The following is an 8,235-nucleotide window of genomic DNA, read 5'->3' as shown; positions in this document are numbered from 1 at the left end:
ATGTCTTCAACAACTTCATTGGTTCCATAGTGGATTGTTTGCTAAAGCACTAAGTCTGAAGATGAAGTATGGTACTGGAATCAGATAGTAGACAATGGAATACAGGTACCAACATTGAACAAATAATATGAGTACTGGAGTTAAAACGATAGAACAATTGGAGCAGTTGGTACTAGAATCAAACTGTGGAGCAATTTGGTTACTAGAATCGAACAATGGAATGGTTGTGATGAGCGCATTAGCCAAAATCTCGGGTGACAGGTCAAGTGTTGGATGAGTGCACGCGTGGTGAGAAAGATCGTTGAGAACACAACTATTGCTCGAGTACTAGATAGGTGCATAGGTGGTTGACGAGTGCAAGATTGTCGAATGAGTATTGGACGAAATACCGGATCGCTGAGCTCCCCGAGTACTGGAACGCTGAACTAGCTGAGTACCAAAATGCTGAATTGATAGAGTATCGAAATTCTAAATGAATCTGGAAGAGTAGAAAATCCAGAGATCTATGAGAACCAATCAGAGAAATTAGAGTAAAAGATCAAATAATGATATTTTTACGGCATCCCACAGCGAGTTTTCTTTTGCGGCAGACCACAGCCATTTTACGGCAGACCACGGCCACTGCCACTACCATTTTGCGGGTTTGCCATACAAATCATCATAACTCTCCCCCATTGCTACGATATGTTCTTTCACCCCACCACCACAACGATAAACGCCCAGCGGACAGTGCCGATTTTGGGAGCAAATGAGTCAAACGCGTGCACCTACTTGCATTTGGATTCCCCATAAATAGGGTCTAATGCCGCGAAGAAGGAAGGAAGAAAGTGGAGAAAATGAAATTAAAGAAAAAAATGAGAAGCAGGTTTTAGGAAGAAGGAAGGAAAAAATAAGGAGCACGTTTTATATGATATATGTATTAAAAAAATATTAAACAATATATAATATATAATAAATATTGAATTGATATAAAATATTTTATATTGTCGTTCCCAGTAGATCCAGTCTTGTATTGCTTTTCCCGGTATTAATAGTATCCTTTTCTATTTTAATTTTTATCTGCCCCGACCTGCTTTGCCCTTTATACTTTGATCTGCCCGAGTAGCGACCCAAACAACGATAAACACCCAGCTGACAGTCAAACGAGCCAAGCCAAACACGTGCACCTAATTGCATTTGGCCTCCCCATAAATAGGGTCTAGGGATAGTATTTATTTTGTCAAATATTAATGGAAATAGGATCTAGGTCTAGGGCTAGTATTTAATGGAAACCAATTTTTAATAGTTGGATTGAAGTAGGTACACTATCCACGCTAAGATTGAAGTAGGTAGGTACATTATTTAGGGGTAAGTATATATTATATTTGTGCATTAAAGGTTGAATAAATTGGTACATTATCCACGGTAAGTAGGTACATTATTTACGAGTATGGAATTCCAACCAAAATGGGTGATGAAATTAGATACATAGGGATGTGAGAGAACGACGAGCTGTGGCACCCATGATATTATTTAACCTCGATTTGTGGCAACCTGCAGAGAGCTACAACCCTCTCTCATTCTTCAGCTTCTCCTGGAAGGGAGTTACAACCCCCTTAGCTCTTGTACTAGCCAAGATACTAGTACATAGGTGCTGGCCTACTGAAGGCTACAACCTTCTCTTTCTTCCAGGGACCACGTTTCATAAATTTTAACACTGGATCCATGAACATCAATCAATCATCAAGTATTTCTGCATCAAACAATCTCCTTTTCACCAATTAGCACTGAATCAAGTTAACACTTCTCTGACAGTTGTACCCAAAACACAGTAACAGTAACCAAACACCAAATTCTGAACCCAGAACACTGCAGCAATAAATAGAGGCAGCTAGATCACAATTAAAAGATATACGCTACTTCAACAACCTGAAACCTACGTGCAGATCTATAAAAGATAATTCACTCTTTCAAATATTCAGACACTGATTAACCCAGATTATCATATTTATAGATCAAGCATGCGCCACATATAACAGATCAAAATCATGCAAAGATATTATCATTGAAGCCAAAATATTATGACCCATCAATAGAACTTATCCTTCTTTGCGCTAAGGTTCCTCTTTTATTCAGATCCAGATCTGCACCATAACCCCAATCACAAATATTTTAGATCTAGCACTTATTAGATATTCAATTCATTCAGATTGATTGCCTTGCCAAATGATGTCCTTCCTCTTTTATAGTCTTAGGCCATTCATAATACCACGGTCCAAAGCCATAATAACATAATACCATGAACCCAATACTTGGGGTCAACACTTTTGGATGCAATACCACGGACCAAAACCATAGGATAAAAAATTGTCGGACTAATACCATGACCCAACCATGAAAGTGCGTGAACTTTTCTCTTCATGAAAGGAACTTTTCTCTGCATGAAAGTGCGTGAAGTTTTCTCTATATGAAAGAAACTTTTCTTTACATGAAAGTGCGTGAACTTTTCTCTACATGTAAGAAACTTTTCTCTGCATGAAAGTGCGTGAACTTTTCTTTACATGAAAGAACCTTTTATCTTCATGAAAGTGCGTGAACTTTTATCTACATGAAAGAAACTTTTATCTTCATGAAAGTGCGTGAACTTTTCTCTACATGAAAGAAACTTTTATCTTCATGAAAGTGCGTGAACTTTGCTGCACTATAATTTATCATCTGAGATGAGTGGGTTGCCATCAAGTACAACATATGTATCATAATGCCAACATCAATAAACACATTTTTATCTTTAAAATTTGTTTTGCTTTGGAAACCACTATGTAATTGGAGGAAGATAGCTGTCGTAATTCTAGGAGTTGTTAGTGTTAACAAATTGTATAAGTAGAGTTACAGGGCTGTGAAAGCCAGTAGTTAAGATCGCAAGGGAATTGCATTAACTATGAGTCTGTAACAACATACTTTTTAATGCCTTTTTATTAATGAATTTCTAACCTTCTGATCATTTTGTGACTTCTTGATCTTGTCATAGCCCTGATCAGGGAGTTGGGCCCACTCCCTTGACCAGGTGCTGTTGGAATAGATGTGTGCATAGATTTATTTTGGTTGAGTTATTTATTGTTGTGAATGATTATCAATGTGTTTCTATGAGTCTTAACTTTTTGTTACTCTTATTGTTGTTACATTTATTACTTGTTGTTACTCTTATTTGTTGTCACGGTTATTGCTTGTTATTACACATTGTTAAGTTTATAGTTCAATGTTCAATGTTGGGTAGGGAAACTATGACCTTCATATACTTTGCATGATAGCCTTGAAATAACTCATAAAGCCCTGGGTTGACAATTAATGTGGAATTGGGTGAATTTCGTGATTCATATCTGAACAACAACACCAAGATTGATTCCAACAAACAAAATAGATAAAAGCGAAAAAAAAAAGTTAGACATTAAAGGAAAATTTACAACAAATGACATGGAGAAACCTAAATAAGTAGATATTGATTTTCTTAAACAAAAAAGATAAATAACTAATAACAAAAAGGTAATTTTTACCCGATATATGCGAGCAATCTAAAGCTTAATCCGATGATAAAATAGGTCTCTGAAGAAGCATGACCGACGTCTTGCTTAACCGAATTTCAGTATGTTGTTTTGGCATTCTTTGGGTGTAACATCGCCCTTTCACAAGTTTCACTTGAATTCTGCAAGTAGCTAACATGTCCACTACCTTCAACATTAAAACTCTGAATCATGAAGTTTCATATAAAAGAGGCCCAAAAGGAGAGAAAAGGTTCAAGTATAGTACAATTCAGAGAATTACACAGTACACAGTCTAGATTGTTTTATTTTATCTGGTTTCTTCTATTGCGATACACAGTTATATGTTGCATTTAGTGCATATGTTAATTGGTAATAACTGTAGTCCCCTCCTCTTCTTACCAATCATTCCAACCCAATATCAAAAGCACACCATCTCCTATTTCCTGCCTCCATTGTCTTTGATGTCGAGTCTCCACAACTTTGATCATGCTTGTTATAATAGGGATTCAAATCTAAAGGATATTTGATGGGAACTTTTGTCTTTTATTCTTATAAAAATATGTCAACACATGTTACATTTCACTGTATGATGGAGATAATTGTACATTGTTTCAAGTAGGTAGGAACAAAGGAGAAAATGAAATTAAATTTCATAGAACCTGAATAGGGTAAAATGTTCACAAAACAAAGAAAGAAATAGCACAGAAACTCACCGTGTCATTGCAAGAAGGGAAACCCTTAGTGGAAGAACTTCGGTGATGAGTAATCCTCTAGAGGAACCCGTAACGAATTTGGAGCATGAAATTTATATTACTACCCACAGGTGTACAAATCCTCTCATTAACTAGAAGTTTGGAAAAAATAAACAAGGAAACCTTCTTCCACAACAAAAACCCAGTTATTATACTTGCCAAAATATAATTTTTGAGTCTGAATAACTGCTTAATTCCAAATGGAAATGGATAAACCCAAAATCTAAAGGTCGTAATTTAATAAAACCCTCAACAATGTAGTAACCTGGAGACTGACAAAGCATTATAAGGTTACTTGTCGAAATCCATGGCGGAAACTGCCCTGTGGAGGGTTTGAAGGCAAAAGTCTCACCAAAGAGGTTGAGTTATAGAGAAAACCTTATACTTCTGCAAGAAAATTGAACGCCAAAACTTCAACAATGTCAAAGGAGGAAGCTTGGTGGCATACTCAATCTTCTCCCTATTAAATCATTCATTAAAAAAATTATAATAGTTAAATGATTAGACCTTTCAATATTATTATTCACGATCAAATATATTTAAAAAGATAACATGCTCTTTGGAACAATCAAATACATTTAAAAATCTAAGCATACATTCACTGATAAGTTGGCCAACCATACATTCAAGGAGTCACTGATAAGCTGGCCAAAGTTCTTAGAAGGAAAAATCATGATACCTCTTTCAAACCCCTAATAACTATCAGACAAGAAATGAGATCTGTAAAAGACATTCTTGATCACCTCCAGCACAAAGGGGTTTACAAGGTCATTTTTTCTTGTAGAGAATGTTATATTGGTGAGACATGGAGATCCTTGAAGATCAGACTCAAGGAACATGGCGTCGACATTAGAAATAGCAGACCCAGATCTTCAGCTCTTGTGGAACACTCATAAAAAACATGCCACCATGTTTACCTTTAAGGCACTAAAATTCTTGCCAAGGAAAAACATCAATATAAGCGTAAGATCCGAGAAGCCCTTGAAATCATTAAGCATCCTCGCAATCTTAACAGAGATGGGGGCATGGATATTAGCAGAATCTAGATCCCCCTGCTCACGCAAGAAACCATGTCTCCCAACCATGATTGAACCCCCTCCCATATCCATAGCTCCCTCTTGCGCTTTCATCCTCATTCATCCTTTCTTCCGTTCCCTCTCCTCATCATGCTCTCCCTCTTAGCACTCCTTATCCTTCCCTCTCCCTTGATCCCGCCTTAGCTTGCATATATGCCCTACCCTTGTTTGTCATAATAATAGTACTATCTTGTTCTAGAAATTAAAAACTTAAGAGCACATAGTATTAATTTAATTATTACATCTAATACAAGATAATAACTATTAACTTTATTATTATTATTTCTTACTATTATTAGTGTTAATCATGTAATTAACACTAATAATAATAATTAATTATAACAATAATTATTATTATAATTTCAATTTTTAATATTAATAACAATCTCTAAAAATCAATATATTATATGGCTAAAATCTTTAAAACCTATAGCAATGAAGAAAATATATAAAATAAGATTAACAATAATTATTATTTTCATCATTAATTAGCTTTAAAGCATATATATAATAATTATAGTGTTAATATTATTATTAATTAACTTTAGTACTAATCATTTGCTATTAAAATAATATTTAATGATAACTAGTATTTAATAATATCAAACAATATCTATATCAAGAAATATACTTTGATAAAAAATAATTAATTAAATTAACCTATTATTTATTTCCTACGATTAAAATTTATTTATTTCCTAAGATTAAATTATTTATTTCTTATAGTTCAAATTATTAAACAGGTCAGCGCTTTCATTTTCATTCCTTCTATATTAATTACTTTCCTTTTGCACTCTTCTTTGTAGGTATTATCCTTATGATGAGTCTTTCTTATAAACTCGAAACAAATAATGACAATATTCCAAATTTGCTTAACTTTCTAGCATAGATCAACTTCCTAGCATACTTATGAAGCATGATGAGAAGTTGTTTATCTATAAGTACACGGATGAAAAGTTGTTTATCTATAACTACACTATTTAGGAGCTCAGTCTATTCATGCTATGTGCATTTGTTCATGTCCTTCATAAAAAGACTCATATGATTAATTACTCATTACTCATGTGACAAGTCTTATGTTGGTGAAACAATGCATTCAATCCACATAATATTTAAAGATAATTGTGTTGATCTCCTCCATGACTATTTGTGAAAGTCTACCTTAACAAAACACATATATAGCATAATTTATTATATAAATGTTAAAAACACAAAGGTAATCACCAAAATTAATCATCATTCCAAAATCTATTTGTGAAAGGCTCTTGGAATTGGAAATTACCTTAATAAATTACATAGATGTGTCAAAATAACAAAAAATACAATGCAAAATATAAAGATCACCAAACCCATTATGGAGTTACATGGTATTGTGATCTTCTACAATTCCTATAAGATGATCTTCTCCTTTGATTTCCTATCTTTCCACTTCTCTTGGTAGAAAATCTACTTTGCAACATCAGATCTCTTCAATAGCACTTGTAGCATTTCTCTCCTTTTAATTAAGATTTAAGTTATTAAGATTAACACTTCAAAATAATTTAATAATTTTAAAAATATATAGTAAATTGCATATATTATTAATTTCATATAAAGTAATCATGCTGAATAAATATAACTTTATAGCAAAAAAAATTCATAATGTTACAAAATTTACAGTGACAACATATCTTAATATAATATAGAAAATAACCTATAAAATTAAAAATTGTAATTTTTTCAATATTCTTTATATCCAATTTAGTACAACTTCTCCAATTTAACAATCCTATTGACATCTCTTTCTTTCCACCTTTTGGGGCAATTGCTAGTAATAATAATAATATCAACAACAATGTTCACTATATTATTAATATTATTATGATATGATTGAATATATTATTATTAGTTAACCATTATCGCACTTGGTCAACCCTATAATAATAGTATTATAGGGTTGACCAACCTTATTCACAAGTCCTAATAATAATAATATGAGAGTTTGTGATTAAAGTTAAATATTTAATAATAACATGAGGGTTTGTGAATAAAGTTTAATATTTAATAATTTTTAATAAAAACAATATTAATATTACTAAAGTTGAGGATGACTACTCGTAATATTAATATTAAAGTTGATATCATTATTATTATAATTGAATATTTTATTAATAGCTTATCTTAATCTAACTTGGGCAACCTTATGTTTACCATAGTCAATAATAATGAACCTTATTTTTTTATAGTCATCCTTAGTCAATGTAACTCATTGATATTCAATTATAGTTAACCATAGTCAACCAAGATCAACCTTTGTTGGTCGCAGTCAAGGTTTAAAAATGTTTAATAATAATAATATTAATAATATTAATATTTTTTTTAACCAGAATGAGTATGGCTTATATTAAAAAGTCACGCCCATTCGCAACAAAATCGGGTCCATACATCGGTTTTTTACTGCATCAACAAGCTGATACAAATTTCTTGGTCCATCTAGACTATTACAATAGCTATGTCTATCCTAGTTACAAAAATTTCCCATTCTGGGATATCTACAACTATCACTTCGAAAGAATTGAAGTAAGAGATATATACATTTATAGTTCATCATTCTAATAACACAAAAACAAAAACAATACAAAGATGGTCAAATATCCATAGGGGCTGGGTTGTTTAGATCCAGTCCCAGGGAGGCCTCTTCTGAATCCTTGGGATTTCCCTGGTCTGTCATGTCCTCCACATTTTCCTCCAAACCATCCTCTGCGGCATCCACCTTGAGCTTCAAATTATCCATCTGGTGACGCAAGGCATCCACTTCATCCTCGAGTTGCCTGATACGTTCCTTTTTCTCAATTTCTCTTTCCTGCATGTTCATATTCTCATGCATTTGCTGATGCATGCTGCATTGAA

Source organism: Pinus tabuliformis, chromosome 9 (genome assembly GCF_031772625.1).
Source record: "Pinus tabuliformis cultivar Carrire ecotype Pingquan chromosome 9, CPIR1, whole genome shotgun sequence".
Classification (NCBI taxonomy): domain Eukaryota; kingdom Viridiplantae; phylum Streptophyta; class Pinopsida; order Pinales; family Pinaceae; genus Pinus; species Pinus tabuliformis.
The sequence above is the reverse complement of the archived record's forward strand: the minus strand, read 5'-3'. Positions refer to the sequence as shown.